We start from the raw sequence: 18,032 nt of genomic DNA on the forward strand, positions 1-18,032 counted from the left end.
TTCTGAGTCTTTAGATCCTTTCAGGTCTCTTAAAAGTTGATTTTCCCTTTCCCTTCCTTTGTTGAAGTCCTTTAATCTTTAAAGCCCAGCTCAAATCCCACCGCTTCCAAGAGACTTTTCTAGACCTCCTCCTCCCTTCCTTCCTTATTCAGAGTCAATCTCTTGCTCTCCACAGTCCCCTGGGGCATGTTTATGGTTCTATTAGATCACAGTCTGCCTGTTTCAGAGTTATTTATGTGTCTCTTTCTGAGCCCCTGGTGAGTGATCAGCCCATAGTAGGTGCTAAACAAACATTTGTTTGAATTTATTTGAATTTCCTTTCAGGGTTTTAAATATTTTCTATTATTAATAGTACAGGCCGTTACTAATAATCCCTTACACTTGTAAAATTATTTACAGTTTATATATAGCTTCATGCTTGAGGGTACTGCTTTAAACCCCAGCTCTACCCTTCCTAGCTGTGTGACCAGTATACAAGCCTTGTAGCCTCTCTCAACCTGCTTCTCATCAGTAACGTGGATTGTGGTAAAGATAAAACTAAATGTGTAAAGGGTTTACTTAGCACAGGGCCAGATGTCCAGTGATCCTTCAATAAATGTTAATTATTTTCATAACTCATGATCTTGTTTGGACCTCACAAAAGCTCTAGGATGTAAAAGGGGCAGGAATTTTGTTAGTGTCATCATTGTTATCAATGACATATGAAGAGACTGAGGCTTAGAGAAGGTAAGAGTTGCCTAAGTGTTCAGACTTTAGTCAAATACTGTGATGGGCACCTATTGTCTGCCTTGCAGCTGCTCCCCTTTCTTGGAAACAGAACCTAGATTTTCTTTGATGGGTTTCCACTGATGGGTTGACTCCAGGAGCAGGCTTGGACAATTAGAGCATCAAATGTCCCTGGTCAAAGTGATTAGTTCAGGAATGCACAAGTGACCTAAGACTGTCTAGTGAGACTCAGTTCTGAGAATTTTGTTTGGATTTTTGAGAACAAGATTGTTCATTGTCTCTTTGCTGCTAGACTTGGAGCAAGAAGATTAGAAGCCTGGACCTGCCTGGAGCTAACTGTAGTGAAGAGAAAAAAGCAAAGTGAGAGGTAAAGACAGATTCCCAATAACACCATTTGAGTACATGGGTCCTTTCCAGTCCTACCTGAAGCTAGAACTACTCCCCTGGACTTCAGTTATGGGAACAATACGTTCCTTCTTTCTTACACCAATTTGTGTTGACGTCTGTCACTTGCTACTGGATGAGTACCAACTACTGCGAGAATGCTGTCTTATCCACACAGAAATCAAGGATCTCTTTATCCAATTCATTCACTCAACAAGCACTTACTGAGCAACTATTATGTGCCTTTCACTCACTGGGACTAAGACTACAGATATGGACAAGACAAACCACCTGGCCTTCTTGGAGTTGATGGTCCATTGTCATTCCCTTAGACTTGTGAAGACACTGAGGCTCAGAGAGGAGAACAACCCAAAATATGTGTCCTTCACATGATTAAGAGTGCCTCGGTCCTGAATGAAGCTGGGCTGGAGCTGAGGCAGGCAGTGGTAATTGGCTGGTCACTGGCAGGAAGAGCTGGTTTAGGGATTAGTGAGTTTCTGCTCAGCAGGAAGCTTCCAGACCAACGCTGGCAGTTGGACCTGGAGGCTGAGCCCTCGTCCCCTGGATCCAGGACTCCAGGCAGGGGATAGTTTCCTGCGAGCAGCATGGCTCCAAGGTCTCATTTGAGGGTGTCACTTCCCATGCTCCTGGCTTTATGGGTGGACTCGCTTTGGTCTGGAATTCTGATTATGAAGAGGCCTTTCAGCATCAAGATTACCCTGGAGGGAGGCTTCATCTCACAGGGATTTTCAATATGCTTATCAAAGGGAAAAGCCCCATCTTATAGCCTAACCTGAGCCTATTTTTTCCTTTATCCTATGACCTACCCTTGGGAGAACCTAGTCTCTTGGGCAAACCCAGTCTCTCAGGGCCAGGTCTCTCACGGAGGTTGTGATACCTAGAAATTGGATTTGCACTCAGCTGGCTTAGTTTGTCTCTGCCTCCTCAGTTCCTAGCACAGACCCTGACTTATAGTAGATGAGTAAGTCTGTATCTCATGAATGTTCGTAGGATTTTTTTTTTTTTTTTTTTTGAGATGGAATCTTGCTCTGTCACCCAGATTGGAGTGCAATTACGCGATCTCAGCTCACCACAACCTCCGCCTCCCTGGTTCAAGCGATTCTCCTGCCTCAGCCTCCCAAGTAGCTGGGATTACAGCCGCCTGCCAGCATGCCCAGCTAATTTTTTTTTCTTTTTGTATTTTTAGTAGAGACAGGGTTTCACCATGTTGGTCAGGATGGTCTCAAACTCCTGACAATCAGGTAATCTACCTGCCTCAGCCTCCCAACGTGCTGGAATTACAGGTGTGAGCCACCACGCCCAGCCTGTTCATACGATTATTTTAAGATAGGGAGAGGCACCCATTCTGAGACAGATTGACCATGAAATTAGTACAGCTTAAGCTTCCAGACCCCTCCCTAGCACAGGGTCCTCTCTAATCCCTGAGGGGGGCTCCAACACTGTGTTCACATGATCATGTATCTGAAAGTTGAGCCTGTCATCTTAACTGCAATCAGTTGTGGTCAATGACTCTTCCCTCTGACCTCTTCACTGTTATTTTTCCTCAGGACAGATGGCCTTAGAAGGACTGTGGCATTTTGGGGGTCTGGCTCACGGGAAGTTGAACTGGGGATACATGCACAGTTAAGTCGGCTGTCTCGGTATAGAAATGTCTTCCAGGGCTCTTGCTGTCTGCTGAGCTGACTCACTTGACATATTATGACACAAAGGTGCAGGCCCCAAGCTTGGATGGCAGCGTGAAGGTGTCTTCCAGTCCCCAGCAATAGAAGTATATGTGTCGGAGAAGAGGGACAATTTTGAAATCTAAGGAGCCAAGAGCTAAGCTGTGGAAAATTCTTCCAATTATCAGACCTGTAAAATTCTAAGCAAAAGACTCAGTGCTCAAAGATGCTTAAACAAAATGGAAATTATTTCCTGTCAGGAATATTCTACAATACAGTACATATCATTATAAATACACACACCAAAACCTTTTTCTTTCTTTCTTTCTTTTTTTTTTCCCTAGCTCTGGCTAGGACTTTTCTTTTTTTTTTTTTTTTTTTTTTGAGACAAAGTCTCGCTGTGTCTCCCAGGCTGGAGTGCAATGGCATGATCTCTGCTCACTGCAACCTCCGCTTCCCAGGTTCAAGCAATTCTCCTGCCTCACCCCCCCGAGTAGCTGGGACTAGAGGTGCACACCACGATGCCTGGCTAATTTTTGTATTTTTCGTAGAGACGGGGTTTAACCATGTTGGCCAGGCTGGTCTCAAACTTCTGGCCTCAAGTGATCCGCCTGCCTCTCAGCCTCCCAAAGTGCTGGGATCACAGGCATGAGCCACCATGCCTGGACTTCTGTTTTCTTTTTCTTTTTTTGATGGATATCGTGTTATGGGTTGAATTATGTCCCCACCCCTCAAAAACAAAAAACAAAAAAACAAGAAATGTTTAAACCCCACCTACCTCAGAATGTGTCAGAATGTAGACCTGATCTGGAAATAGGATTTTTACAGAGATAATCAAGTTAAAATGAGGTCATTAGGGTAGGCCCTTAATCCAATATGACTGGTATTCTTATAAAAAGGGGAAATTTGGACACAGGCAGACGTGCAAAAGGAGAACACCAAGCTTTGATGAAGGCGAGATTAGCGTGACACATCTCCAAGCCAGGGAGCACCAGAGACTGCCAACAAACCACCAGAGGCTGGGGGAGAGGCCCGGAACAGATTCCCTCATGGCCTTAGAAGGCATCAACCCTGCCAACACCTTGATCTCCAACTTTTAGCCTCCAGGACTGAGAAATTAAATCTCTTGCTAAGTGTGTGGTATTTTGTTATGGCAGCCCTAGCAAGCCAATAGCACGTGAAGGAGAATTTACCAGAAAACCCACGTCTGTGGCCCACCAACCAGCAGCAGCATTACACACAGTGACTACATCTCATGTTTTATGCATTCCAACCATCAAAAATTAAAGAGAAAAATTCAATTAACCATGCAAGGGGGAAGAATGGATTATCTTTCCATTCTATGTTTAGAAAATGATTACAAAACCATTTTCCTGTCAAGACTGTGGTGACACCTGTGGCCGGTGCTCATCCTCCCAACACTACACTGCTCCTGAGTCTGGGCCTTTTTTCTGTTGTCTGCATCTAGGACTTCCCTGGTGCCTGAGTGTGCTCTTTGGGTCCTATTTAGAGAAACAACTGGCTGGGCTCTGCTCCCATGGGCCCAGATATCAGGTTTGAGGTTCTAGAGAATTAAGGGGTCAGAGTGGCCTGGACTCTGTCTCCAAAACTGCCCTTCTTCATCATTTTTCATTCCTTTCCTCCAGCCAGAAAATGAAATTGGAGTTATTTCCTCTCAGAACCTGAAAAAATGTTGCCTTCATGTTTGGCCACGGACAGATGAGCTGTCTCAATTCCCCTGGGAAAGGCCATCTAAACATTGGCGATTCCACTGGGTTTTTCTTTCCACCTTTTCCTCCTCCTCCTCCTCCTCCTCCTCCTCCTCCTCCTCTTCCCCCCAGCCAGGCCTCCAGGCTCCCTTCCCTGCTCCACAGTGTCCTCAGGGGAACCCCAGCCCTCTTCTCCTCCTCCAACCCACCTCCTGCCTGCCTTTGCCACTAGCCTCTCTGGCTTGCTATCATATTCAGGTGACCTGCCAGGGGTCAAGTTTTCCTTAGGGTTCTGTCTGAAGCTCTTGGCTCAGGACCTGGGGAAGAACAGAGGGAATCAAAAAGTGATTCAGTTGCAGGGTCCAGGCTGGCATTTGGTGGCTGACATTGTAGATGGTTCTACCTAGAGCACCCTCAAATACAAGACTCTGAACCCAGCACCGAGGGGGCATCAGTCCGAACTCTTTGGGTGACAGAAACCCAACTTGCCAGCTTAGGGAAGAAGGAGGAATTTCCTGACTAGGGTAACCACAGGGAAGGAGACAGGATGGAATCAAGCTTCGGAGATGACTTGAACTCTTTCCACCTTTCACCTTTACATTTCTTTGGGCGTCATTGTCATCCTTCCAGACAAGTAGCGCTCACCATGACCAGGAAGGAACTAAGAGCCACTCTCTAGGTCCAAGTTAAAATGTATCAGAGAATTTAGACATGGCTGGTGGGAAAGTAAAATGCTCCTGTGGAAAATAGTTTGACGGTACTTCACAAAGTTAGACACAGAATTGCCATATGACCCAGCAATTCCACTCCTAGGTATATACCCAAAAAAGTTGAAAACAGGGATTCAGATATATGTTCCTCATAGCATTATTTACAATAGCCAAAAGGTGGAAACAGCCCAAATGTCCTTTCAATGGATAAATGAATAAATTGTAGTAAATACACACAATGGAATATTATTCGGCCATAAAAAAGAAATGAAGTCTTGATATATACTACAACCCAGATGAACTTCAGAAACATTACGCTAAGTAAAAGAAGCCACATGCAAAAGTTCGTGTATTGTGCAATTCCATTTGTGTGAAATATCTGGAATAGGTAAATTCATAGAGACAGAACCTGGACTGGTGGTTGCCAGGGTCTACGGGAAAGGGAGAATGGAGAGGGTTTCCTTTTGAAATGATGATCAATCAACAGGGTGTAGGGTGGCACTTACAAAAGAAAGGGCAGCTCCCACTGGAGTCAGGTGGCTACAGTTGAGGGTAGTCACATTCTTGCAGGGTGGAAGACAGAGTACTCTTTTGGAAAAGAGTATTTATTTATTAAACTATAGTTTAATAAACAAGATGTGACACAATCAAACATTGGAGATAGGAGAAAACTTAGAACTACTCCATCAACATGGTGGCCACTAGCTGCCTGTGGCTAGTTAGATTTAAATTAATTCAATTCCTAAATAACAATAGCCACCTTTCAAAAGCTAGTGGTACCAAACTGGGTAGCAAAGACGTAGACATTTTCTATCATTACAGAAAGTTATATTGAAGAACATTAATTTAGAGACTGCAGAGTATGACTTTTTTTTTTTTTTTTTTTTTGAGACTGGAGTGCAGTGGCACGATCTCGGCTCACTGAAACCTCCATCTCTCAGGTTCAAGCGATTCTCCTGCCTCAGCCTCCCAAGTAGCTGGGATTACAGGCGCCCGCCACCACACCCAGCTAATTTTTATATTTTTAGTAGAGACAAGGTTTTGCCACGTTGGCCAGGCCGCTCTTGAACTCCTGACCTCAGATGATCCACCAGCCTCAGCCTCCCAAAAAGTGCCAAGATTACAGGCATGAGCCACACCATGCCCAGCCGACTTCTTCATTTTATAGGTGAGAAAAATGAGGCCTAGAGAGATGAAGCATCTTATATAAGCACACACAACAATTTAGGGCCGCAGCCATAACCAACACTCAGGGCTTAGTTTAGGAAAAGTGGAGATGATGTTTTTAATTGGGAAGAAGCTCTATTGTCTCTTGTTTATAAAAGGAACATGCTTGTTGCATGCATTTTAGAAACACTCAAAAAATATTAAGAAAAATAAAGACCGACATAATTTCCATGACTCAGAGATTGTCATAGTTAACATTTATATATATTCTTCTAGGCCTTTTTTTTCCTATGCGTTTCCATTCATAGACATATATATAGATTAAAATGCATTTTATTCTGTCTCCTGCTTTTTTCTCATTTAATATATTTCGGACATTTTTTATGTCATTAAATGTAGATTTATGCCATCATTTTAATATCTGTGAGAGATTAATTTTGAACAGGAGATTCTGCAAGACTCTTTTGAGGAAGTGGCATTTGAAAACAGACCCTTGAAGAATCAGGAGGCTGAGACGGTGGCCAGAGCGTTCTCAGCAGAGGGCAGAGTGTAGACAAAGTCAAGTTGGTGACAGGACACTGTGTCCATTAGAAGCTTGCTTTTGACAGATGCAAGAATCAGGGCTCAGAGAGGCAAGGTAATGTTTACCAAGGTCATACAGTGAGTCCTCGTAAAGGGCAGGGCTCGAACCCAGGACTCCCAACTCTCAGGTCTGGGCTTTGGCCTCCAGAAAATCCAGTCTCGATTCTTCACATTGGTATTCGCAGCTTTGCATCACCTGGTTCTCACCCGCTTTGATTACCTTAATCACAGATGACATCCCATCATGGGACATCCTCTGCATCCGCTCCATGCACAGGCAGGGAGGTCAAGGCCCACTGAGGGGAAGGCAGTCTGAGTCATTAAGCAAGATGATAATCGCTGGCATGGAGAGAGCCCTCACTGCGTGTCAGGCCATGAACTGGGGCCTGGTCCGCATCCTACCACAAGACCCTCTCCTCCCTGGGGGCTGTGCCTGTGTGACCCCTGAGTCACCGTCTGCCTGCCTCACTGCTGTGAGTCAGCAGCATTCTTTGTGGCTGAGAGCAGCGCAGCTCAACCTCAGGGCCCTTCCCCTGTACCTTGGTGAGCCTGGCACATCCTCCAGCTAGGCTAGGAGTAAAAGAGTCAGCGGATGAGTGGCCTTGGGTCATGGCCTGAGAGCTGACCTGTGGGGGCCACTGGGATTCGGATGACTCAGAGCTGCCTCCATGCTGTTCGGAAGCTGGACACTGACTCTGTGAAGTAGTACTGGGCAGAAAGTACCAGCAACTGTCTGGGCTGGGAAGGGATGGTAGGAGGCAGTGGGAAGTTTCCCTGATAACCTCCTTTACCCCTTTGAGTACAAGTCACCCCCCATCTCCGGGTGGCTGTGGGGGTGAGGGTTAAGAGCATGGGTTTTGCCACAAGGCAAACCTAGTTTGGGGTTGGAGTCCTAAGTCTGCCTCTTAACAGTGTGACCTTGGCAAGTCACTTAACCTCTCTGGGCCTCTGAAAAAGGGAAACTGGGAAAACCAGTGCCTGCTACTGCAAAACTAAATGAGATCATGTATGTAATGCACTTAGCACAGTATAGGACACTGATAAAGCTCTTGGAAATTGGTAGTTATTATTTAGATAATATTATAGTAGACATTACCCAGGGTCTCTTCTAACATTCTCCTTTCATTTATTCACTCATTCATTCATGTGATGAGTATTTATGTATTGAGTACCTATAGGAGTTGTGGACAGAGTTCAGAACAGGCTTTCTGAGGACTGACGGTCACCCAATTGCTAATTGTATTATTCTGTTTTCATACTGCTATAAAGAACTGCCTGAGACTGGGTAATTTATAGAGGAAAGAGGCTTAATTGACTCATCAGTTCAGCATGGCTGGGGAAGGCCTCAAGAAACTTACAATAATGGCGGAAGATGAAGGGGAAACAAAGCACCTTGTTTACAAAGCAGCAGATAGAAGTGCCAAGCAAAAAAGGAAGAGCCCCTTATAAAACCATCAGATCCCATGAGAACTCTATCGCGACCCACCCACCATAATCCAGTTACCTCCACCTGGTCTCTCCCTTGACATGTGGGGATTATGGGGATTACAATTCAAGAGGAGACTTGGGTGGGGACACAAAGCCTAACCGTATCACTGATGTTCATGGTTAACCCCTTCGTTGAGCAAAGAAAATACAGATATCAATAGACATGGTTCCTGCCATCATGGAACTTATATTCTAGTGGGGGAAAATGAGACAATAAACAGACAAATGGACAATAAACAAGAGAATGACAGATACAGTGGAGAGTGAAAGGAAGAGGCCACTTTAGATGGAGTGGCCAGGGGTAACCTCTCTGAAGAGGTGGCATTTCCTGAGCCAGGAGGGCTGAGCCATGAGGGGAGCCTGGGCTTGTGAAGAGGCAGGAGGAGTGTCTCAAGCATGGCAAGGTCAAGGCAGGCACCAGTGTCAGGAGAAGGCTTTGCTGTGGAAAACACAGCAAGGAGGCAGTGGGACTGCAGGGAGAAGGGAGCAGTGCAGGGTGAGATGAGGGCAGGGAGTGGCCAGACCTTGTGGGCCATGTTAAAACATGTTCATTTCTTGCTAAATGCAAGTCCATGCCTCTGTAGGCTGGAGTTCAGAGTAAGACTCTTGAATACCTGAATGAGAACTAAGCTGAGAAGAGCTTAACCGTCTTTCTGAGGGGCATCCATATCCCATCCAGACAGCTGTGAACATCAGCCCTCTCAGCACCAGCAGGGACCTTGGAAAGTGAGCCCCTCCCCAAAGCAGGCAGGGAGACCACAGCAAAGCCACCCTGCACTGTGCTATTTCTGGCGGGGGGGGCCGGGCCCTCCAGCTGCATTCCAGGAGGAAATCTGACCAAATGGTTGAAACTGAGGAATGCAGAGCCCACCCCTACCTGAGACAGAAGGAGCCCTTTCTCACCCAGGCCCCTGAGGTGAGGCTTTCCGGGGACTAGGGGTCACCCGATTTCTCCCGTTTATGGTTAAAGCCTTTGCTGAGCAGAGAAAACACAGCTGTCAGCCAGAGGCTCAGCACAACACCTGCAGGAAGGGACCGGGCCTGGCAGGGGAGGGGGCTGCCCAGGCTTGCTGGGGTCCTCTCCCTGCCTGCAAAGTTCAGTCACACTGGCATTCAAGGAACTGTATCTACCTTGACTATCCTAAGCAGGGAAGACAGCCTGCCACAGATCATCCTCTGAAGCCAGAGACGGACGGGGCCACCCAGCTAGATAATAACAATTGCTAACATCAAGAACTTACTATGGGTCAGGCAGTGGGGTCAGAGCTTGAGTAACATCTAACAAACCTTTGGTGTGGGTACTCGTGTTACTGCCATTTTACAGATGGAGAAATTGAGGCTTCAGAGGTTTAATGACAAGCCCAAGATCAAGCAACTACTAAGTAGAGGACTCAAGATTTGAACCCCGGCCTTCTGACTCTAGAGCTCACTCTGGTTTTCATTGTGTTTGATTTCCTTATATTAATTTTTTCTCAAAAAGAACTTATTATAATACTACTATTAATGGAAACACGTATTAGGCAAAAGTAAAAATAAAAGCAAAAAAAAAAAAAAAGAAATAATGTTAGTAAATTCCAGCTGGATACTGTTGCTGTTCAAAGAGCTAAATCTGAAACCTTTATTCAACTGATGAACAAGAGAGATTAACAAATGTTAGAAAGGTATTGATGATACACAAGCACTGAACTGAGTCAGGATTTCTCTTGAAATAATCTGCAAGCTAAAATGAGATTGAAAAGGGAATCAGTTTTTCACTGCGTGCTTCACTGTTATTTAATATGGTTTAGCTATGTAGTCATCATTAGTGCTGTTCAGCAAACATTTCTGGCTTTCTGCCTCCCAGGCACATGGAGGGTTGACACCTCCTGATTCCTTTGTGATTGGGTGGGGCCATGTGACCAGTTCTGGCCCTTTCTAAATGGCACATTACTTCTGGGCTAGAACATTTTAATTCCTGGTGTGAGGCCAGCCAGCCCTCTCTTGTCCAGAGCCTGGTTCCCAGAGTGAGGTCAGTGAAGAGGAGAGACAGCCCCCAGCTAAGCCACAGTGATTATGTAACACAAGCAAGAAATAAGCTTGGTGTTATAAGTCATTAAGACTTTCAGGTTGTTTATTTACTGCAGCGTAACCTAAGCTATTCTGACTCATACAGCATATCATCTAAAATCACATTAAAGATGCAGCCCCTGTCTTTAAAGCCCACAGTCTTAATTGCTGTGTTGTGCCAGACATTGACCAAGCCAAGACTGGAGCAAAGCCTTAATGTTCCTTGTGGAATGCTCTTACCTTTACTGTTGCCTCCTTCCCCAAGTCCACTACCTTGGAAAACTACCCATTTCCCCAAAGTGCCCTTGACTCTCCCCATGTCAGAGCATTGCTTACATTTTTCTCTCTGCCAGGAATGATATATACCTCCATCTCTGCCCCAGTTGGAGACATGGTAAAGAGATAGGCTGCCTGTGTTTCGACGTGGACTCTGCTACTTGCCAGCTGTGTGATCTGGGCTCCTCAGTTAACCTCCCTGGGCCTTGGTTTCCTAATCTGTAAAATGGGATAGTCGTGACTCTGTTATTCACAGAGCTGTTGTGAGGATTTAGTGTGTTAACATATGGAAACCATGTAGAACAATGTCTCACACATAGTAAGATATTTATCAGCATTAAGCTATCATTAGCAACCCTGCTTGTTGAAATCCTGCCTACGTTTTGAGGACTAGCTCACATTTCACCATTTCCATGAAGCCTTCTGAGGTCCCCCAAATGGAAGCACTCTCTGCCCACTCTTATGGCAAATTGCCTGGTGCTTTCAAACTCCCTAGGTTGTAAGCTCCTTGGGCAGAGTCACATCTTCATCATCTGGATATCCCCACCTCCTTCCACAGTGGCCTGGCATACAGGAGGACCAAGGAATGGGGGTTACATTGAACAGAATAGTCCAGGGTAGGGAGAGCTACCTTGGGCATCATTGAGGTTCACGCAGGGACAAGAAGGCTCTGAGTGTTGGCCTTGCCTCTTGGGAGGAGCTGGTCTTATCAAGTCAGTGCATCAAAAGCCTGGGGCCCTCTCCCTCACTTTCAGGTGGAAAGACCAAATACAGGTAGATTTGCTGCCTGTGGCTGCCATAACAAAGAACCACAAAGTGGGTGGCTTAAACAACAGAAATGTATTCTCTCAGTCCTAGAGGCTAGAAGTCCAAAATCAAGATGTCAGTAGGGCCATGCTCCTCTGAAACTCTAGGCAGAATTTGTTCTTGCCTCTTCCATGGCAGGAACCATGTCTGTTGATATCTGTAATTTCTTCCTTCCTGGTAGTGGCCATCAATCCTTGGCTTGTAGACACATCGCTCCAATCTCTGCCTCTGTTTTCACGTGGCATTGTCCCTGTGTGTCTGTGTTTTCACATGGAATTCCATGTGTGTGTCTCCTCACTTCTTATAAGGACACCAATCACATTGGATTAGACTTCCCCACAAATCCAGTACAACTCATCTTAATTTGAGTTAATCTGTAAGCCTCTATTTCCAAATATTGTTATGTGTGAGTTAACTGCTGGGGTATGTTCTGAGAAATATGTTGTTAGGCAATTTCATCATGTGTGAACATCATAGAGTGCACTTACACAAACCTAAATGGGATAGCCCATTACACACATAGGCTATATGAGAGGGCCCATTGCTCCTAGGCTACAAACCTGTCCAGCACGTTCCTGTACTGAATACTGTAAGCAATTAGAACATAACGGTAAGTAATTGAGTAACTAAACATATCCAAACAGAAAAGGCACAGTAAAATACCATGTAAAAGATAATTAAAAAAGAAAAAAAAGCTGCGTACAGTGGCACGCACCTGTAATTCCAGCTACAGGAGGTTGAGGTTGGGACTCAGCCTTTACTCTAAGAGTTCAAGATCAGCCTGGGCAACATAGCAACATGGCAACACCCTATCTCTAAAAAAAGACAAAAATAGGTGAAAAAGATAAAAAACATTACACTTGTGTAGGGCATTTCCTGTGAATGGAACCTGCAGGACTGGAAATTACTCTGGTGAGTCAGTGAGTCAATGGTGAGTGAGTGTGAAGGCCTAGGGCATTGCTGTACACTACTGTAGACTTTATAAACACTGGACACTTAGGCTACACTAACTCTTTTTTTGAGACTGGGTCTCACTCTGTTACCCAGGCTGGAATGCAGTGGCTCAATCATAGCTCACTGCAGCTTTGAACACCTGAGTGGAAGGACTCAATTAATCCTTCCACCTCAGCCTCCAGGATAGCTAGGACTACAGATATGTGCTGCCACACCTGGCTACTTTTTATTTTTTTATTTATTGTTATTATTTTTAGAGATAGGATCTCACTGTGTTGCCCAGGCTGGTCTTGAACTCCTGGGCTCAAGCAATCCTCCCACCTCAGCCTCCTGAGTAGCTGGGACTACAGCCATGTGCCACCATGTTCAGCTAACTTTTGTATTTTTTGTAGAGATGGCTTTTGGCCATGTTTCCCGGGTTGGTCTCAAACTCCTAGACTCAAGTGATCCACCTGCCTCAGCCTCCCAAAGTGCTGGGATTATAGGCATGAGCCACTGCACCAGCCTAACATTTTTTTTATGTACAAGTAGAAGGAGTACACTCTAAAATAATGATGTTGATAACACGAATAAAAATAATAATAAATAACTAAAAATAAAATAATAATAATATATAGTAAATACATAAACCAGAAATATACCAGCTGTTTATTGTCATTATCAAGAGTATTATGAACTGCCCATGATTGTATGTGTTATACTCTTGTACAACTGGCAGCATAATAGGTTTGTTTATACCAGCATCACCACAAACACGTAAATAATGCATTGTACTATGACATCACCAGACAACAGGAATCTTTCAGCTTCATTGTAATCTTATAGGACCACTGTTGCATATGCAATCTGTTGTTGACCAAAGCGTCATTACGCAATTCACGACTGTAATCTCACATTCACAAGAACTGGAGTTAGGCATTCAACGTACCTTTTGGGGAAACACAATTCAATCCGTAACACCAGGAGTTAGGAGACTGGGACCTTTGGGCTTCCCCCATTTCATAGAAAGTAGGAGAGAAGGGGTCATCGAAACTAGGAGAGAAGGGGTGAGTTGGGGAGCTCTGGCCCGGGAACCAGGACACCTGGACCCTGCCTTCAGCTCATTCTTCTTCATGGTAAGATGAGGAAAAGTGTCCCCCATGTTCACCAGATAGGTTCTTGTGAAACCCAAATAAGGTAGGGAGCGTAAAGGTAGGAAAATTGCTTTGCAGCCCAAACACCATGCACAGATGAGAAGAACTTCTCCTAGGCCCTAATTGTACTCTTACGCTTCACCCGTGAGTTTGACAGAGAGTTCCTGCAAGGGTACTTTTTCTACACAACCTTATTAATTAGGCACTTCTGATGCTGTTCCCTCAGCCCTCATTAGTTTGATTTTATATTGAAGCAAGCATCATCGCCATAGAGAAATACCACATTTGACATACAGAAAAGCGGGACATGGAGACCACTGCCTCTCTACTTAGCCCCCAGGCCTTCACTCAGGCAGCCCTCTAGCAGCCTTTGCTTCAGCCACACTCAGTTCCTTGCCAGGCTTCAGAAAGGATGGGCCCTGCTCGTTTGGAAACCCCAGTGGTTTGTTGTGTGGCTTGGGGACGGGCCCGTCTCTCTGGTCCTTAGTCTTCTGGTCGGCAGTCTGTACCCTGAGGGCTTTAGGTGATCTGAGAGGCCCTGCCACCTTTCTTTTTGTGTGATTTTAGCTTGGGGTGGTCCTTTAGGACACTTTTGGGTCCTGACCTGAGGATAGGCACGGTGGCAGGAGTTCAGACAAACGCCAGGATGCCTGGTCCTGTCTCCTGCTCTGCCACTGACATGCTTGGGCAATTCCTTCCCTTTTTTTTTTTTTTTTTTTTTTGAGACGAAATTTTGCTCTTATTGCGCAGGCTGGAGTGCAATGGCATGATCTCGGCTTACCACAGTCTCCACCTCCCAGGTTCAAGCAATTCTCCTGCCTCAGCCTCCTAAGTAGTTGGGATTACAGGCATGCACCACCACGCCCAGCTAATTTTGTATTTGTAGTAGAGATGGGGTTTCTCCACGTTGGTCAGGCTGGTCTCAAACTCCTGACCTCAGGTGATTCCCCCCGCCTCGGCCTCTCAAAGTGCTGGGATTACAGGCATGAGCCACAGAGCCCAGCCAATTCCTTCCCTTCTTTAGGGCTTTTTCCCCTGCCATCACAAAAGAGACTGGCCTGGATGAAAGCCCTTACAGTTTGGCTTTTTTGGAGTCCAACAGCCAACACCTTTGGAACATGCCATGGTCATCCTCATCACCTGGCCTTAACATCTGCTATGCCCTCCACCAGGACCACCGTTCCCCGCTGTGTTCACATGGTGCATTTCTTCATTCAGGTTTTCACTACTCAGCAGAGCCTCTTCTTTCCACCCAACCTAAAGTCACATGCATATACACAGCCCTGATACTCTTTTTCCCTAAACACTGATCATTACCTGATCTCATACTGCACATTTATCAGTACTTTGTCTTTTTGCCAGCCCCCCCGACCCCCCACCAATAGAATATAAGCCCCATAATGGCAGGTATCTCTCTAACTTGCTCAACATGGCACCCCAGTGCCTAACATAGAGCTGGGCACCTAGTAGCTACTTGATGTATTTTGGAAGGAAGAGAGGGAAGGAGGGAAGAAGGAAAGAGGGAGTGGGGAAGGAGGGAGAAAGGAAGGAGGGTTTTACCTATCTGTATGAAGTTAGCCTAAGATAACGTAAAATGCCTTTTCTTTCTCACCCTTGCTGTTGCTAGGCTATGTCTTTCTAGCTTGTATTTATCTGTTCAACCAATATGCACGGTTGGCCAGCTCTGCCCAGGTGTGGTGCTAAGCCCAGGTGATCGGAAGGTGAACCTGATACCCCCACCTTCTTTCTGATCTTATTGACCTACATAGTAACCAGGACTATGGTCAGTGAGGGGAGGAGGAGAACAGGGATGAATGTAACTAGGAGACAGAGGACAGGGGGCAGGGAGGGGTCGGAGGGCCTCTCAGTGCAGGTGATGTGGGCCCTGGGTGGTCACTTAGGGTTTGGGGAGGAGGCTGGTGGGGCTGGTGCGACTGGCTCCTGGTGTGGACCATGGCAGTGCAGGGACAGGGCTCAGCCTCCCAGCTGTGGCCTTTGCTATCATTTCCTGTGGGAATGCTTTCTCCTTAGCTACCCACCCTAGGGCCTCCCTGTCCCAGCTAAGGCAGGGCCCTCCCTCCACCCTCTGCACACCAAGGTGGCCAGATCCTTTCCCTCTGAGCTGCCTCTCCCTTGCCGTGGACTTCCGGCTGCCTGGACCCTCCTGGGAGCACCCCTCTCCCCTCCCTCTTGACGCATGATGGGGTCGGTCTCTGGAGACTGTCCCTGGTCTCTGCTGGGCACCAGCTTCCAGACTGGGTTCCTTTCTCTGCAGCCTTGCCTGTAGGACATCATCTCACTGAATCCTTCCACTTTTTTCCTGCCTTACTCACCTTTTCCCTTTCCCTGGAGCTCAGGTGCAGCCTCGCATTTCTTTCCCATGTGAGCCCCAGGTGACATTGCAGGACATCCAAGGTAGCCAATTTCGGGTGGGCTCCACTTAATAATAAAGTGCTTCCCTGTGCCACATGTGTCATCTCATGCATCCTCATGAGAACTCTCATTAGTCCCATTTTACAGATGAAAGCCTGTGACATTCACCATAGTAAGTAGTTGAACAGGGGCTCCAACCCAGGGGGTTCTGTGCTTCTGTGCATCCCCTCCACTCCATGCCTCTCTGGAAGAGCAGTGGCCTCAGAGCCCATCTACTCCGCGACACTGTGCAGGGCTTGCCCAGGGCCTGCTCCTTTTCCAGAGACTCCAGTTGTTTCCTCTAATGAGGGGGTGGGATAGGTTGAGAGGGGACTCAAATCATAGAACTTTCCAAGCTTGAGCAAGACCCAGGAGAAGGGAATTAGATAGGGATCCTGTCCTCTGGATATTCTCATAAATATTAATAATCGCAGGAGCTGACATTCACCTGGGGCTTACTCTGGGCCAGGCACTGTTCTAAGCAATTGCATGTGTGCTCACTGGCTCGATCCACACAAAAACTATCCTCCCCACTTTACAGATGAGGAAATTGAGGCATGAAAACTCATCCACACAGCTACTAAGTGCTGGAGCTGCAAGTGAACCCAGCAGGCTCTGCAGTCAAGCTCTTCCCTTTGAAGCATTTCTCAGGCAGTCACTAACATAGCACTTTGTCCAGGCTACCTTCAACCCAAGCATTGGGACACACAGGGACAAAGGGATGGGTTGTCACATCCCACAGACACCCCAAGCCCCTGTCCTCAACCTTCTGAACATTTGTCCTCCAGTCTAGAGGCCATTTACACAGTGATGGGTCTGGATCCCTTGCAGAAGAAAAATACAATTTTCTTTTCCACTCAACAAGCCTATGTTTCTCTCACCTCCCTCTAGCCCCAGTGTTTATTTCAGCAAGGAAATGGCCTTTGAAGTCCTCGCTCCTTGAAAGCTGAGAGGGAGAGGGAGGCACTACAAACATTGAAAAGCATATCCACGTTTTGGTTGGAATCTGGAAGTTTTTAAGGATTAATAACAGTTTTTGGAATCCATGGACCCTGTTGCTCTTTCAAGGTGAAAAAAATAACCCCTTGAATATCACAGCTGCTGGGGTCTGGAGGAAAAAAATCATCCAGAGCCATGCCAGGGGTCTGCTTAGGCTGAATGTGATGAGGAACAGCCCCAAATTCTGGTCCAGGGGGCGTGTTCTTAGCTCTGTGGCAAAGGGGCAGTAAGAAAAGGGAGATTTTCCCAAAGCTCCATTCCCTCTTTTGAAAGGATCATCTTTTACGGGGGTTATGCCCTTCCTGCTTTGTTTGATGTCAAAAGTCCTTTCTTTAAGGAATTTGTGACTACGGTAAACAAACGTTATTTAAAAGTGTCTTCAGCAAAAGAAAATAGTTGGCAATCCTACCTCAGTCTCCCAGTTCTTAATCTTTTGGAATGTGCCTGGTTAGGGAAATCTCAGTTCTTCAGTTGAGGAGGAAGAAAGAGATGGACACGTTATCTCACCCTGAAGTAGAAACTGGGGCCTTCATAAGACTCTGCCAAAGTGCAGAGTATGGTTCAGGGGCAGTCGCTGCAGATGCAAGCCCTGGGGAAGGCTTCTCAGAGGGGGAGTGCATCCCTGGGCCATGGAAGGCAGGTACCACCTCACCTCCACAGCCAAGGGGAACTCCAGGGAGAGGGAAGGAAGAGGCAGCAGAACCTGTTCTAAGGACACCTGAGTGTGTAAGGGCTCCCTCAGACGCTGATCGCATCTACTTCTCACAATCCTGCAATGAGTGTACTCCAGTTATTCCCATTGGACATCTAAGGAAACTGAGGCACGGTAAGGTTAAAGTCACGGTCAAGGTCATGCAGCAATCAGGGGCAGAGCTGGGGTTCTCACCCAGGCCACTCTGTGAGACTGGCTACATAATTTGCAAGGTCAGTACAAAATGAAAATGTGGAGCTCCTTAC

This window comes from Pan paniscus, chromosome 4 (genome assembly GCF_029289425.2).
Source record: "Pan paniscus chromosome 4, NHGRI_mPanPan1-v2.0_pri, whole genome shotgun sequence".
NCBI lineage: Eukaryota > Metazoa > Chordata > Mammalia > Primates > Hominidae > Pan > Pan paniscus.